The 17080-nt window shown below is 37.1% G+C and overlaps 1 pseudogene; it reads right to left on the bottom strand.

Moving 5' to 3' along the window:
• Positions 1-14212: 14212 nt before the first annotated feature.
• Positions 14213-16158, bottom strand: LOC110776793 (uncharacterized; annotated as a pseudogene).
• Positions 16159-17080: the final 922 nt, after the last annotated feature.

A 17080-nucleotide genomic window follows, 5' to 3' on the forward strand; every position in this document is an offset into this window, starting at 1 on the left:
CTGTCAGACCGCTGTGCCTTAATCTTCTTGCCTAATTGATTCTCTACTTCACTCTGAAATTCCTTGAATTTGTCAAAGGATTAAGACTTATGCTTCATTAGGTAGACATAACCATATCTACTCAGTGAAAGTGATAAAGTAGCTGAAACCACCTCTAGCATTTGTACTCATTGGTCCATATACATCTGTATGGATTAAACCCAATAGTTCAGTTGCTCTTTCTCCAACTTTGGAGAAAGGTTGCTTTGTCATTTTGCCAAGTAAAAATGATTCGCACTTACCATAATCCTCTAAGTCAAATGGTTCTAGAATTCCTTCCTTTTGAAGTCTTTCTATGCGTTTCAAGTTAATATGGCCTAATCGACAATGCCACAGATAGGTAAGATCTGAATCATCCTTTTTGGCCTTTTTGGTATTTATGTTATAAACTTGTTTGTCGTGATCTAATAAATAAAGTCCATTGACTAATCTAGCAGATCCATAAAACATCTCTTTAAAATAAAACGAACAACTATTGTCTTTTATTAAAAAGGAAAATCCCTTAGCATCTTAGCAAGAAACAGAAATGATGTTTTTAGTAGGACTTGGAACATGGAAACACTCTTTCATTTCCAAAACTAGCCCAGAGGGCAACGACAAATAATAAGTTCCTATAGCTAATGCAGCAATCCGTGCTCCATTTCCCACTCGTAGGTCGACTTCACCCTTGCTTAACCTCCTACTTCTTCTTAGTCCCTGTGAATTGGAATATAAGTGTGAGTCACAACCTGTATCGAATACCTAAGAAGTTGAATTAGCAAGTATACAGTCTATAACGAAAATACCTGAAGATGGAACGACTGTCCCGTTTTTTCTGATCTTCCTTAAGCTTCAAGCAATCTCTCTTCCAATGCCCCTTCTTCTTGCAGTAGAAGCATTCAGATTCAGAAGTGGGTTGGCTCACCTTCTTCTTTTCAGACTTAATGCCGCCAGTTTGCTTAGTCGGGCTGGCCTTCTTGCCACCGTGAAGCTCAGTGAGCGTTTTATCCAGACTATTCATACTGTAGTTCAGTTTGAACTGATCATACCCGCTATGAAGAGAATGGAGGATGGTGTCTACATCCATTTCCTGAGAGAACTGTTGTTCCAGCTGACTCATATTCTCAATGAGTCCAATCATTTTGAGAACATGTGGACTTACGGGCTCGCCTTTCTTAAGCTTGGTCTCAAGAATTGGCCTATGAGTCTTGAATCCTTCGACTCGAGCCAGATCTTGGAACATGTTCTTTAACTCACTGATGATCGTGAAAGCATCTGAGTTGATGAACGTTTTCTGTAGATCTGCACTCATGGTTGCAAGCATTAGACATTTCACATCCTTGTTGGCATCAATCCAACGATTGAGGGCTGCCTGAGTGACCCCGTTGCACGCGGCTTCGGGGATCGCCTCTTCCAGGACATACTCCTTTTCTTCCTGCATAAGAACTATTTGCAAGTTCCTTTGCCAGTCAAGGAAGTTTTTCCCGTTCAACTTCTCCTTTTCGAGAATTGATCGGATATTGAATGAATTGTTGTTTGCCATAATTAAAACTACAATTGAAAAAGAATAAACAAGTAAATAACCATTCACAGTTTCTCTTAATAAACTTTAAATTCTAGCATACATGCATAACTTATCATTTATTAAGCATTTTATTCAAGTTATGTGTTTCGGCAGGTGTGAATAAATTGATTCCGAGACCCTTAAACATTGAAGAATTAAGCACATTATGTATTTAGACTCTATTCTAAAATATTTTAGGTAAGCAAAGCCTTTGCTAATAGTCTAGAAACTACTCTTGGTTGATAGGTACGTCTAAGAACTTATTAGGTAAACCTATCGCATTTGCCACGACAGAAAAGGACTCCTGACTTATATCGTTGAGTTTCACCAAAACTAACATGTACTCAAAATTATTTGTGTACCTTACCCCTTTAGAATCAATAAGTAACACCTCGCTATGGCGGAAAACTCTTACTAAGATTGATGTAAAGGTTATCGAAGTAAGTGTTATTTTGGCATGGCACCTTTTAACTCAATTTTAAAGTTTGGAACTTAAGGCTCTTACTATGTTGGTTAGATTTTAAGTTAACTAAAATCCTTAATCATGCAACATAATCAAGCCACAATCTCATGCATAATTAAGACATATTTAAAGCAATAAATAACTTAAAACATGCATAAGATATAAATGTGATCTAGTATGGCCCGACTTCATCTTGAAGCTTCAACTTCAAAGTCCGTCTTGAAAATGGATTGGAAACTCCGTCTTGAATTTCACCATGGGAGGCGCCATTTTCTTCAAATAGGATAAGCTATAATTAAACTAGTTACAATTATTTGATGGTACGCAGACCATATTTAAATTGAAAAACTTTGGTGCATAAGACCAATATTACATTCAAATTAATGGTACGCAGACCATATTTACTATCCTATTTGGGCCATACTAGTCACTTATCAATAACCTGCAAAACAGTACATATACAATATATACCATTCACCCATCCATTATCATGAATGGCCCACATAGCTGGTTAGTAGAACATGTTATGCATCACATAAATATTTGCAGCAATTAATCAAGGGCACCAATAATCTACCAATTATTCAGTCCTTATTAATTCTAATCAAGTTGTTTTAACCTTAAGGATTTGTAGACCTAATCAAGAGTTTATGACTAAAAGGGCTCCCACTTAAACCAATAAATTCATATGCTTTACTAATTTTAAACATAAAAATGTATTTCTAGTCTAATCGGAAACATACAAATTTAATTAAAATTTAAAGCTCATATAAATTTATAATTGAATCCAAAAAGTTTAATTTAATTTCAGTCGTATTTAAATTAATTCATGATTTTAATTTTAGTAAAATAATTAGAATAAATAAAATTTATTATAATTACAATATTCAAAATTAAAATCCAAGAAAATCATTTAAATTATTAATTTTAAAATTAATTAAAATTACGTAAACTAATTACAACTATTTGATGGTACGCAGACCATATTTAAATTAAAACTTTGGTGCATTAGACCAATTTTACATTCAAATTAATGGTACGCAGACCATATTTTCTATCCTATTTGGGCCATACTAGTCACTTTCCATAAACTGCAAAACAGTACATTTATAATATACCATTCATTTATCAATGAATGGCCCACATAGCTGGTTAGTAGAACATATTATGCATCACATAAATATTTGCAGCAATTAATCAAGGGTTCCAATAATCTACCAATTATTCAATCCTTATTAATTCTAATCAAGTTGTTTTAACCTTAGAGGAATGTAGACCTAATCAAGAGTTTATGACTAAAATGCTCCCACTTAAACCAATAAATTTACATGCTTTACTAATTTTAAACATAAAAATGTATTTCCTAGTCTAACCGGAAACATACAAATTTATTTAAAATTTAAAGCTCATATAAATTTATAATTTAATCCATTTAATTTATTTTCAGTTGAATTAAATGAATTTAAATTAATTCAAGGTTTAAATTTTAGTAAAATAATTAGTATAAATTAAAATTTATAATAATTAGATTATTCAAAATTAAATTCCGAGAAAACAATTTAAATTACGAATTTTTTAAAATTAATTAAAATCGTTTCCGAACTAAAATTTCAAAATTAAAATTAAAACCTACCAATCGGGTCAAGACAAGGCCGTGGGCTTGCGCCCATGCCTCGTCAAGTCCAAAAAGTAAAAAACCCCTTGTCACTCGATTGATCGTATTGCAAAGCCCAAGCAACAAGGCACCAATGCAGCAGGCCTAGCGAGCCAAGCTTGCGCGCAGCCCACTCGCCCACCGCGTGGCACGCTGCTAGGCAACGCTGCTGGACAGGCCAGCTCGCGTGCACGTTGTGCTGCGCTTGTCGCTGCCTTGGCGTGCTGCCTTGGCGTGCTTGTTGGGCGAGGCAACGAACGTTGTAGCGCAGCATCCATCACTAGGGGTGTCAAATTGGGTCATCGGATCGGTTTCGGATCGGTTATAAACGGTTCGGGTTCTGTCGAAATCGGATAATGTCGGGTAAATGTTTCTATCCGGGTCAATTCGGATCGGTTCGGATAACTTCGGGTTCGGGTGAAGTCGGGTAATTAATTGTTTCGGGTTCGAGTCGGTATCGGTTCGGGTAATTTCGGTTCGGCTAAATATCGGGTTCGGTTTGAACCGGTTCGGGTTAAAAACGGTTTTGTATCGGTTTATTTTGGTTCGGGTCTAGTTTGGTTCGGGTGCATATCGGATACGATTGCATTTTGACCGATTTACTGCGGGTACGGGTCATGTTCGGATCGGATAAGTCTCGGGTTCGGGTGAATGTCGGATTCACTTAATATTTTAACCGGTTTACTGCTGGAATGTGTCATGTCTGGATCGGATAAAATCTCGGTTTCGGGTCAAGTTTGGATCGTGAGTCTCGGGTTAGGGTCAAGTTCAGATCGGTCGTACCTCGGATCCGGGTCAATTACATATTGAGTTTGCGGTTTGAGCTAGGATCGGGTTGGTAGTATTCTTATATATGTTTTATGGATCGAGTAACTATTGAGTTCACTATCAAATCATATCGCTTTATTATTCTAATATCTCATGCCAAATAATGAATTTTTAAAATTCTACTTCCTCCGTCCAAAATTAACCTTTACACTTATCAAGATTCGTTGACACTAAATTTTACGGAGTAGAAGATAAGTTATTGTTCATATAAATATTAATTTATTGTAAAAGTAGACGTGAAATGAGATAGTGGGATTCTCCGTATTATTTATTGAAATATAAATGTGGTAGAAGATAGTGTCATAGTGGAGTGTTAATACTTGTTTCCATAAAACTCACCCGAAGGATTGACATTACTTATTGCTTAAGAAAAAAAAAATGTGATAGAAGATAGTGGAGTGTTAAGTAAAATAAATGTGATAGAAGATATCTAAATTAAGTAAAAATGAACTTATAAAGTTAAATTTAGACAATTAAATATCCCAAAATTGAATATTGTAATTGTCTGAAGGTTACATTTTCGCTCTAACGTAATAATGATTAACAAATGTTTTGAATTATAATATTTGTAGAACCAAACTTCATCAACTAAGTTCTTGGTTGATTAAATAATACTGAAATGGGAAGACCAAAGATATAAAAAACTAGTATTGTACTCCGTAATTTTTAATTAATATCATGCTGTTTTATAATGTTTAAGACCTTTAATTATATGGGAATAATGACAATAAATTAGCTATGATACGACAAAAATGTGTATATCGAGTTGGAGTTTAGGTAATTAATAGTTCACTTGTTTAGGTGAGTCATATTAATAATGAGTAGACTAAATTTTAGTTGGATCAAATCGGATAGAATAAAATCGAGTATGGGTAGTTACTTTTTGGCTATCAGGTTAAATCGAGTCGGGTTATTTTCGGATGCCGGGTAGATTCAAGTCGGATAGGTGATAATTCGGTTGAAAGTCGGTTTCGGGTTCATTCGGATCAGGTCAAGAACAATGCGGGTTAAATCGGATATCGGGTTTTATCGGGTCGGGTCGATTGCAGTTGTTATCCGGTAAAATCGGATTTCGGATTGCTATCGGGTCGGATGCGGGTTCGGTTTGGTTAAAGCTAATCGGGTACTAATCGGGTTACGGGTCTCCTCGGGTTGTTAGCGGATCGGGTTCGGGTCTTTGATTCACGGGTCAAATCGGATTTCGGATCAATGTCGGATCGGTTCGGATCGGATTCAAGAGCCTCTACTTCTCGGATATATTCGGTTCGGATGTCGGTCGGTTTCGGTCGGTTTCTCGGATTGGGTCAATTTTTTACAGCCTGCGTGCTTGCCTTGCTCGCTGCACCGCTCGCCCATCGCCCATCGCCCAACACGCGTAGCACACAGCCCCTAGGCATCCATTGCGTTGTGCATGCCACGCTCGTTGCTCGCTGCATTCGTACCGCATGGGCGACGAGCTCCCTTGCTCGTAGTCGCATGCCCGCACTATACAACACCCCTTAAGGGTAACACGTAGCGCCCATTGCTTTGTGCGTGCAACTATTATGAGCGAATTTCATAAAAATTCAATCTTTTTAATTCAAAATTAATGACAAATTAATAAAACATACTCCCTCCGTCCCGGAATACTCGACCCGGTTTGACCGGCACAGAGTTTAAGGGACTTGAATTGACTTATTTAATTTAATAGGTAGTAGTTGATAGTGGGGTATTATTTTAATGTAGTTAGTGGGAGGTGGGTTAAGAGGTGGGGTTGGGGGAGAGTAGGGGTTGAATTTTTAATTATTTTTTGTATGGAGTAGGGGGTAGGTGGGTTAATAGGGGTGGAGTGAGAAATAATATAATATTGTTAGAATATTTCCATTTTTAGAAACAGGTCAAGTATTAAGGGACGGCTCGATAAGGAAAAGAGGTCAAGTATTCCGGGACGGAGGGAGTATTAATTTCATAATTTTAGGGCGAAAAATCGAAAATTTAGTAATCAATTAATTTCCGATTATCATGGATTCAAATCTAGGTCATAAAAATTTAGAATTTATCATAAATTAACAATTTTTATGGTGGTTTTTAATCATGGATACCTAATTAAATCGTTAATTAATTATGAAAAATCAAATCCATTCTAAATTATTCGAATTTCAACAAATTAATTACAATTACAAATTAGGTTGTATATTTAACAAGCTTAGGCATTCAAATTTGTTAAACATATACAATAGGTCAATCAAAAATTCAAGATTTAACAACAAGAATCGCAAATATTTGATTTAACATCTTAAAATTACAAACTTTTGCGTTCGAAAAACTAAAACCTCCGAAAATTCATACTTAGGCTTCGAATTTGAGAATTCTGTCAAAATTTTAGAATGCCTTTTACATGCGGAATTGACACAAAAATCACTCGATTTAGTTGAGTAACGAAGAAACTGCCGAAAAACTGCGTACATATAATTAAATAAACGCAATTTGCAATTAATTAAAAATTACGAAAACTAATCACCCCTTTTAATTCTTTGCAAATTTGTAAAATTTAACCATGTTAAGCAATTATTATGGAATTAATTAGAGGCTCGTGATACCACTTTTAGGTTATGATACATATAAACGAGTATAAATCATGCGGAAAAACCATAAAAGCCAGGATTCCAAATTAATTGCCACATAACAATTAGCATAATTAGGATGCATACTCTTTGTAGCGTGCCCTCCCTTGCTGTGCCAGAACCGAACAAGAACAAGTCTTTAAGACTCCAAGTGTCGTCCCTCCGTAGAAAGTCCACAGCACGTCCGGATCCGCCTTAAGATTGACTAACTAGAATCGCCCTTAGGGTTCTAATATTTTCGGCAATATGGGCAAAGAATGTGACTGAATTTTTCGCTCAAAATTCTCACCTTTAGAATACTTAAAAACTCGTTTTTAATTTCGGAGCATTGATCTCATATTTATAGGCTATGGAAAAAGTAATCGAATCCTACTAGGATACGAATTAATTAAGTTAGAATCCTATCAGAACTCTTATTAATTAATTTATCTTTTAGGATTAGGAATTTAATCATCAAACGAATCCTATACGTTTTAGGTTTCGTATGTGAACACAAACACACACGCACACACAACAACCCACGAGGGGCGCCATGCGTGCCGCGCGCTGAGCCCGAACAGCGACGCAGCCCACGCGGCCACGAAGCCCATGCGAGCTACCGCAGCCCACGAAGCTGCCTGCAGCCTTGGGCGCTTGCTGGGCCTGCCTTGTGGTGGGCCTGGCGCAACCTTGGGCTGTTTGTGTGTGGCGCGCTATTGCTTGCTGGACACGGGCCTGGCTTCGTGCTGGGCCTTCGTCTAGCAAGCTCGTTCGGCGCTAATTCGTAGGACGCGCTTCCGATTTTCTGATTCCGGAATTCATTTCCGATACGAACAATATTTAACATTTCTGATTCTGGAATTAATTTCCGTCTCGAACAAATATTTAATATTTCCATTTCCGGAATTATTTTCCGATTCCGATAATATTTCCGATTCCGACAATATTTCCGTTTCCGGCAATATTTTAGATTCCGGCAATATTTCCATTTCCGATAATATTTTTCGATACGTACCATGTTTCCGTTTCCGGCAACATCTACGACTTGGATAATATTTTTATTTCCGATACGATCCATATTTCCGTTTTCGGCAATATCATCGTTTCCGGAGTATTCATTTATTTGCCTTGGACGATCTCAGCTCCCACTGAAACCAAGATCCGTCAATTCCGAATATTCATAGATAGAGTATTTAATGCCATTAAATACTTGATCCGTTTACGTACTATTTGTGTGACCCTACGGGTTCAGTCAAGAGTAAGCTCTGGATTAATATGATTAATTCACTTGAACTGAAGCGGCCTCTAGCTAGGCATACAGTTTACTTGATCTTACTGAATTATTAACTTGTATAATTAATATTGAACCACATTTATTAGACTTACCATTAAATGCATACTTGGACCAAGGGCATTATTTCCTTCTGGTGCGGTAGGTTGGTGGCGGCCAGCGTTAAAACTAAGCCACATATCATGACATGAATCGACAATGGAATATCGTGGGGGACTTGTCCCGAAAGAGTGATCGAATTATGAGTATTAAGCTTGTGATAGGGGATGAAGTTGTAACTATTGTGAGTGCCTTTGCACCACCAGCAGGACTAGATGCATCAACTAGACAGGAATTTTGGGAGGATTTAGAAGAAGTGGTCCAACGTGTCCCCAGAAGTGAGAAACTGCTCATTGGTGGGGATCTCAACGGACATGTAGGCTCGAGTCGCGATGGATTTGAAAGCATTCATGGTGGGTTTGGGTATGGGGAGCGGAATGAAGCGGGAAATGCCATTTTGGATTTTGCATTGGCATATGACTTGGGTATAATGAACACTTTGTTTGAGAAAAGAGAATCTCACCTAGTAACCTATAGGAGTAGAGATAATGCGAGTCAGGTTGACTTCTGTTTAGTAAGGAATGCTTTGAGTCAGTGCTACACCAATTGTAAGGTGATTCCGGGTGAGAGTATAGCAACCCAACATAGACTTGTGGTACTTGATTTTCGAGGTAGAAGTTATATAAGAAGGAGAAGACCACTAGCGGAGCCTAGGATCAAGTGGTGGAAACTTCATGGGGAGCAACAACTAAAATTCGTGGAAAAGGTGGCAATTGAAGGTATTTTGGCCGGGGATATGGATCTGGATATAGACTCATTATGGACAAGAATGGAGCACACCATAAAGGGAGTGGCGAAAGAGTTCCTAGGGGAATCTAAAGGAATCATGCCACCAATTAAGTAAGGACACATCTTTGTGGAATGAAGTTGTGCAACAAGCTCTAAAGAGCAAACGAGAATGCTATAAAGAGTTGGGAAAATGTAGAAGTGATGAGAACTACGAGAAGTACAAGGAGGCTAAAAGGGAAGCAAAGAAGGCCGTAAGAGAGGCTAGAGCAAAGGTGAATCAGGATCTTTACGCAAGATTGGATACAAAAGAAGGTGAAAAAGACATCTATAGACTTGCTCGAATGAGAGATAGAAAGACGCGAGACATCGGGAGGATTAAATGTGTGAAAGATGTTGATCAAAAAGTTTTTGTGGGAGATAAGGAAATCAAGGATAGATGGAGGTCATACTTTAATAGCTTGTTCAACGGGGATAAAGGGCGCGATATTGGGGATACAAATATCCCTCGGGATATGGTTATCCTAGACTTTATGCGAAGAATTCAAAAGAGAGAAGTCGAAATGGCACTGAAAAAGATGGGACGCAAGAGGGCAGTGGGGCCCGATGGTATACCTATCGAAGTCTGGAGATGCTTGGGAGAGAGAGGGGTTGTATGGTTAACAACTCTTTTCAACAAGATTTGGGGAAGTAATAGGATGCCAGTAGAGTGGAGGAAAAGTACCATCATCAGCTTTTACAAGAATAAGGGTGATGTCCATGATTGTGCCAACTATCGAGGAATGCCTGGGAGATCAACTATGGAGGTCATTCATCTTATGGAGGCCATTGTACAAGAACCAGTTTGGATTTATGCCTGGCAGATCGACTATCGCCTTGTACAAGAACCAGTTTGGACTTATGCCTGGGAGATCGACTATGGAGGCCATTCATCTTATAAGGAAACTAATGGAGAATTATCGGGATAAGAAGAAGGATTTATATATGGTTTTCATTGATTTGGAGAAGGCGTATGATAAGGTACCAAGGGAAATTCTTTGGTGGGCATTAAGTAGGAAAGGAATTCCGATAAAGTAAATTGATATCATCAAGGACATGTATGAGGGAGTTAGCACGAGTGTGAGAACTAGTGTTGGTAAGACCGAAGAATTCCCCATTACGATTGGAGTGCATCAAGGTTCTGCACTTAGCCCGTTTCTTTTTGCTATAGTCATGGAAGAATTGACGAGGTCAATCCAAGATGGTATACCCTGGTGCATGATGTTTGCAGATGATATTGTGTTGATTGATGAAACAAAAGAAGGAGTGGAAAGTAAGTTGGAGTTATGGAAACAAACTATGGAATCTCGGGGTTTTAGGCTGAGTAGAAACAAGACGGAATATATGGAGTGTAAGTTTAGTGGAGTCCAAGATAGAGAGACAGGGGCGATTACCTTAGATGGGAAAATTGTCCAAGGCTCCGAAATGTTCCGTTATTTAGGATCTATTATCCAAAAGGGTGGAGAATTGGATGGCGATGTGTCACATAGAATCAAAGCAGGTTGGTTGAAGTGGAAAGGCGCCACGGGGTTCCTATGTGATTAAGGCATGCCCCAAAGACTGAAGGGAACATTTTACCGCACGACAATTCGACTGGCTTTGTTATACGGCATAGAATGCTCGGCATTGAAACATTGCCACGTGCACAAGACTAATGTGGCGGAAATGCGCATGTTACGTTGGATGTGTGGGCATACAAGAAAGGATCGTTTGAGGAATGAGATTATTAGGAAGAAAGTAGGGGTTGTACCGATTGAGTTTAAGATGATGGAAAATCGTTTAAGATAGTTTGGACATGTAAGCAGAAGATCATGTGATGCCCCGGTTAGGAGGATAGAAGGGTGGCAAAGTGATAGAATTGCAAAGGGTAGGGGAAGACCTAAGAAAACTTGAAGGAAGGTGATTGAGCACGATATGAGCTTTTTTGGGATTGAGGAAAATATGGCTTTGTATAGGACAGAGTGGAGGGAGAAAATATACATTGATGACTTTATTTTATTTATACAGTTATAATATTTCTGATGCTCTCTATTTTTATTTTTATTTTTATTTTTTATTTTATTTTTAAAATACTTTCAAATTTTTAATTTTACATGCTATTTTGAAATGTACTTATTTTACTTATTCATTTATTTTAAACTTTAATTATTTTTTATTAGCTCTTACAATATTTTTATATAATATAGGTATATATATATACATATATATATATATATATATATATATATATATATATATATATATATATATATATATATATATATATATATATATATTTCTTTTATCTTACTTTCAATAATTCCACTTTCTCTTCCTTGTTTTTCTTATTATTTCTTGCTCCTTTCTGATTTGATTGGTGACAATGACGATCTCCTACGACGATTCATGTAAGCCGACCCCAAATCATTTTGGGACTAAGGCTTTGTTGTTGTTGTTGTTGTAAATTAATTAATTTAAATTTAATCAAGGTTTTAATTTTAGTAAAGTAATTAGTATAAATAAATTTATAATAATTAAATTATTCAAAATTAAATTCCGAGAAAAAATTAAATTACAAATTTAATTTTAATTAAAATAGTTTTCAACCGAAAAATCAAAATTAAAACGAATCAATCGGGCCAAGACAAGGCCATGGGCTCGCGCCCATGCCTCGTCGAGTGCACGTAGCAGCAACGCCCCATGGGCTGCCACTCGACTGATCGTATCACAAGCCACGAGCAAGCTACACGCAAATGCAGCAAGCCGAGCTAGCCACGCTTGCGCGCAGCCCACTCGCCCACTGTGTCGAGGCTTCCCTCGATGGGCTGGGCAACGCTGTTGGCCGAGCCAGCCCACGCTGCACGCGCGCGCAGCACACTAGTGCTCACTACCTTGCTTTCCTCGCCCCTTCCGTCCACTGCTCGCAGCACATAGCGCATGGCAGGGCTGCTGCCTTGCGCGCATGTGCCACGCCCTTGCTCGTTGCATCGTATCGCATGGGCGACGAGCTCCCTTGCTCATCGTCGCATGCCCGCACTATACAACGCCCCTTAAGGGTAACACTTATCGTCCATTGCTTCGTGCGTGCAAGATTCGTGAACGGATTTCATATAAATTAAAACTTTTATTATTTAAATTTATCGACGAATTAATAAATCATATTAATTTCTTAAATTTTGGGCGAAAAATCAAAAATTTATTACGGAGTATTCAAATTAATTTCCGATTATATTTATTTTCATGGATTCAAATCTAGGTCATAAAATTTTAAAAATTTTCAATTTTAACAAATTTATGGTGGTTTTTAATCCTAGGTTCCTAATTAAATTGCTAATTAATTATGAAAATAAAATCAAAATCTAAATTATTCGAATTTCAACAAATTAATTACAGGTTGTATAATTAACAAGCTTAGGCATTAAAATTGTTAAACATATACAGTAGGTCAATCATAGATTCAAGATTTACAAACAAGATTCGCAAATATTTAATTTAACAGCCAAAAATTATAAATTTTGCGTTCGAAAAACTAAAACCTCCGAAAAGTCATAGTTAGGCTACGGATTTGGGAATTCTGGGTTCGGCATCAAATCTATGATTTTAGTCAAAATTTTAAAACGTCGTTTACATGCGAAATACACTATGAAATTATACGATTCCGACCATTATTGACTAAACTGCCGAAAATACTGCGAACATATAATTAAATAATCGCACGAATTTGCAATTGATTACAATCAACGAAATTAATCACACCTTTAATTCATTGCAAATTTATAAAATTTAACCATGTTAACTATAATTGATTATGGAATTAATTAGAGGCTCGTGATACCACTGTTAGGTTATGACAAATATAAAACATATATTTCATGCGGAAAAACCATAAAGCCATAAATCCAAATTAATTGCCACATAGTCAATTAGCATAATTTAGGATACATACATCTGTAGCGTGCCTTCCCTAGTTGCTCCCGAACCGAACAAGAACAAGTTTAGGACTCCAAGTGTAGTCCCTCCGTAAATCGTCCACAACACGTTCGGATCCTCCTTAGATTCAATTAACTAGAATTTAGCCTAAGGTTTTATGTTATTCGTACTTAATTATTTGGCAAATTATTAAGCTTAGTTTAATCTTAAAACTATATGAATACTTGAGAATCTGATGTATAAATTGTGATTATTCATCACCTATTTATAGGGTTGGATTATCGGAACTAGAAAGAATAGTAGACTTGGGGGCTAACACGAGATCATCTTGCATCTTACACAACTACTATGCAAACTCTACTCTCCAACAATGCTTGGGAGAACGTTAATGAAATTAGAATAGTCTGTTCTAAATTTCATAAATGGACAAGCCAAACAAAAATTTCCAAACTCCAATTGAATTCCTAGATCATTTTGATGTGCATGTTCAGAAAATTAGATTGATGTTAATATGTTATGCTTCCTATTTCTTTTGCAGAAATGAACAGCAAAACACATTTAAACACTAGCATGCAACTGCTGAAGAAACATATTTATCTGAAGATCCATAACTAAAGTTTACGTAAAACTGGTAGAAGCGGGCGCAAAGCTACTTTTAAATAACAAATCTTGGTTTCGTATGAAGTTGTTTTAGTTTTATACATGCTCTAACATCAAATAAGTTGTACGGAGTACAATAATCTGTCCACCACCCTCAAACCCGACCAACCCACAAATTAGTGATTTTCAGAAGATGTAAGGGGAAAATAACTATGTTACCAGAGACCGCCACTTACATAAAAAGTACAATCTCCGCCACTCCAAAAGGAATCCCTTTCTTACATTACCTTATTCTACCCCATGTATCACGGAAAGAACAAAAGAAATAAACACTTATACGGGTACAGTAAATCAGTGAATAAAAATTTAAGTTCTGCTAGTTATTTGATATATTACCTTGAGTTGCTTAACCACATCCCTAGCAGATGATCCGGAAACCTCAATCCATGTCTTTGAGAATAGAGCACAAGCTGAAAGCATGAAAATTATATAGAAAAGAGCATGGAAAGGATGTGCATTATCAAAACATGGGAATCATTAGCAAATTTATTCAAACTATTGACTGACTAGAAACAACTTCAACCAATCTGGGAGCAATACACACCTGGCTGGGGCGGTAACATAGTAAGCAAGACCACCGACTGGGATTGATTGACTACCATATTCAGAATCCTTCAACTTGCCCAAAAAATTTACAAAGAAGTTCCCGCTGTATTTCCTGTATAGCAACTGCAAAAATCCCCATACAATTAAAATCTTCACAAAACCCCATGTATAGCAACTGCACAAAACCCCATGACAAACAGTGACAACAAACTCAATTATCAACTCAGTACCTGTGAGATGAAGTAAAGGTTGGACACGAGATCAGATTGAAGAATGATGGGCATGTTGGAGGTGTAAAACAACTAGATGGAATATGAGCCCTGTTGGCCACGTGCATTCTTTGACCGCACTGGCAAAACAACGCGGAATCCTTGGAAGTAGATGACAATGAGAAAGATCAAGACAGTTGCAAGCAAGTTGGTTACATTTGGAAGGTTCTGCCGATAAAATGCCTCTCGGAGGGCTCGAACTTTGTCATTTCTTGTAATCAAGAGGTGGAACAAGGCGATGACAGCACCCTCAAACTCAGCTCCACGGCCAACATTGATAGTGGTTGGGCTGAATGCTTTCCAGATGATGTTCTCACTGCAAATCCAAAAAATATGGTTATCCAAAATAAATAAAACCATCACGAGATAGACTTAATATCATAACCATCAAATACCGCAATAGAATAGAGCTGGTAGCTCACCAGATGTTGGTGGCAATGAAAAGTGAAATTCCAGAACCTAGACCGTATCCCTTTTGTAGACGCTCATCAAGGCAGATCACAATAATTCTAGCAAAGAATAGTTAAAGAATGATCAGAATTGCGTTGCCAGCACCAAGTTGGGCAACACTGCCATACATCCCAGAAAGAACATATGCTACAGCCTCACCAACAGCAATCAGAATACCCAACAACTTCTGTGCACCATTCCTAGGATTAAGTAGAAAGATTAGAAGTCAATACTAAGTACAATTCAAGCAAATAAAAACACATAGATTACGACAAAGATGCACTGCACACCAATCTACAATCATGATAACGGAAGCTCATTTTACAACATCATATTCGAACAAAACAAAAACATATAACTTGCAACTAACATGCACTGCCTAATGCAATCTACAATCTAGATAACGAAAGCTCGTATTGCTAAAGGTAATTGCATGTGTACAAAACATTGGAACACCAAATTTCTCATGTACAGTCTAGATTTCTCGAGCATACAAAAGATTTCTGAGTATCCAAGTTGAGTCAATATTGCAGCATTTTAGTGACTAAGACCTCCAGCTATGATCCTTAACAAAAAAAACTTGAGCTTTTTCAATCAACCAAACATAATAACAAAACAATAGCATATAGAAAAGGATACAAAAGCACATTATGATACTTACAATAGTGCACGGTCCTCTCGAACATTGTTGTCTACTTCAATAATCTTAGACCCAGCCAAGAGTTGCATTACCAACCCAGACGTGACAATCAGGGTGATACCAAGCTCCATGACAGTTCCACAGTTGGAAGCAAGGATGACACGCATCCAATAGAACGGATCAGCCCCTGTCGTGGAGTGAATTCCATACAGTGGAAGTTGGCTGCACACCAGAAATATAAACAACGAGATAACATTGTAGATGACCTTTTCTCTAAAGGGGCACCTTCCTATCCGCCGTTTGTACCTCTGGTAGGAATGATAGAAACGGTCGCACCAAATGCAACACCCTAAATCCTCCTCCCATTCTGAAAACTACTCAACTAAACCACAATTCTTACCTGTCAAAATCCAATAACATAAATTGAGTCAAAATCACATTTCTAATCTAATCAAACGTTACATGCAACCATTATTGCTGCTACTACTAAGATGTCATAAAATTTCACATAAAATCTAATTGATCCAACAAATCACAATTCTTATGAACTATCAAAGCGCATTTCCATACAATCCAACGATATTACTACTTAAACAAATTGATCCAACAAATGTCATTAAATTCAATCGAAAGTAACAAGATAAGCCTAAATGACGCAAATCAACAGCGCCAAATCCCTAACATTTTTTTTACAAATGTATTCGTCCATCGTAAATTCGTAATCATCAAATTTAATCATCAACAAAAAAAACACAATTAAAAAATAATCAAACAACAAAGATAAACAACTCAAATAAAATCATTTGATCCGTGAAGAGCAATGTCTGAAAACTTCAGCTACGAAATAACAACAAAAATACAAGAAAATTACATAAAATTAAAATAAAACAGCCTCAGTAAAACGACATTGTAAAAGCTTCAAACGAATTATACGATTAGCAGAGTGAAATTGATTTGAAGTACAGAGAGAAACTTACAGATCCAAAAATGGCCGATGGCTGAGAGAAAACTTATACTTTTAAGTTTTAACAACCTTGCTTTGTTTTACTTTTTTTTTAAAAAAAAAAATTTTACATAAGCTAACCTTACTTTGTTTTTACTCCGTATATTTTAATGGTTCTTTTACTCCGTGTCACTTTTAGTGCTACTAGAATTTTGTACTATCAAGTTTAGGTTTGGGTTTGGTTTCATGGGTTCAGGTTGAAACGGGTTTATTTGAATGTTGGATCGGGTTGAAAAAGTAACAGGTTGGGTCGGTTCGGATTGGAATACAACGGGTTGTAAACAGGTTTAGCCAGGTTGTAATGGGTCATCATATCGGGTCGGGTTGAATAGATTTAGC

Source organism: Spinacia oleracea, chromosome 1 (genome assembly GCF_020520425.1).
Source record: "Spinacia oleracea cultivar Varoflay chromosome 1, BTI_SOV_V1, whole genome shotgun sequence".
Classification (NCBI taxonomy): Eukaryota; Viridiplantae; Streptophyta; class Magnoliopsida; order Caryophyllales; family Amaranthaceae; genus Spinacia; species Spinacia oleracea.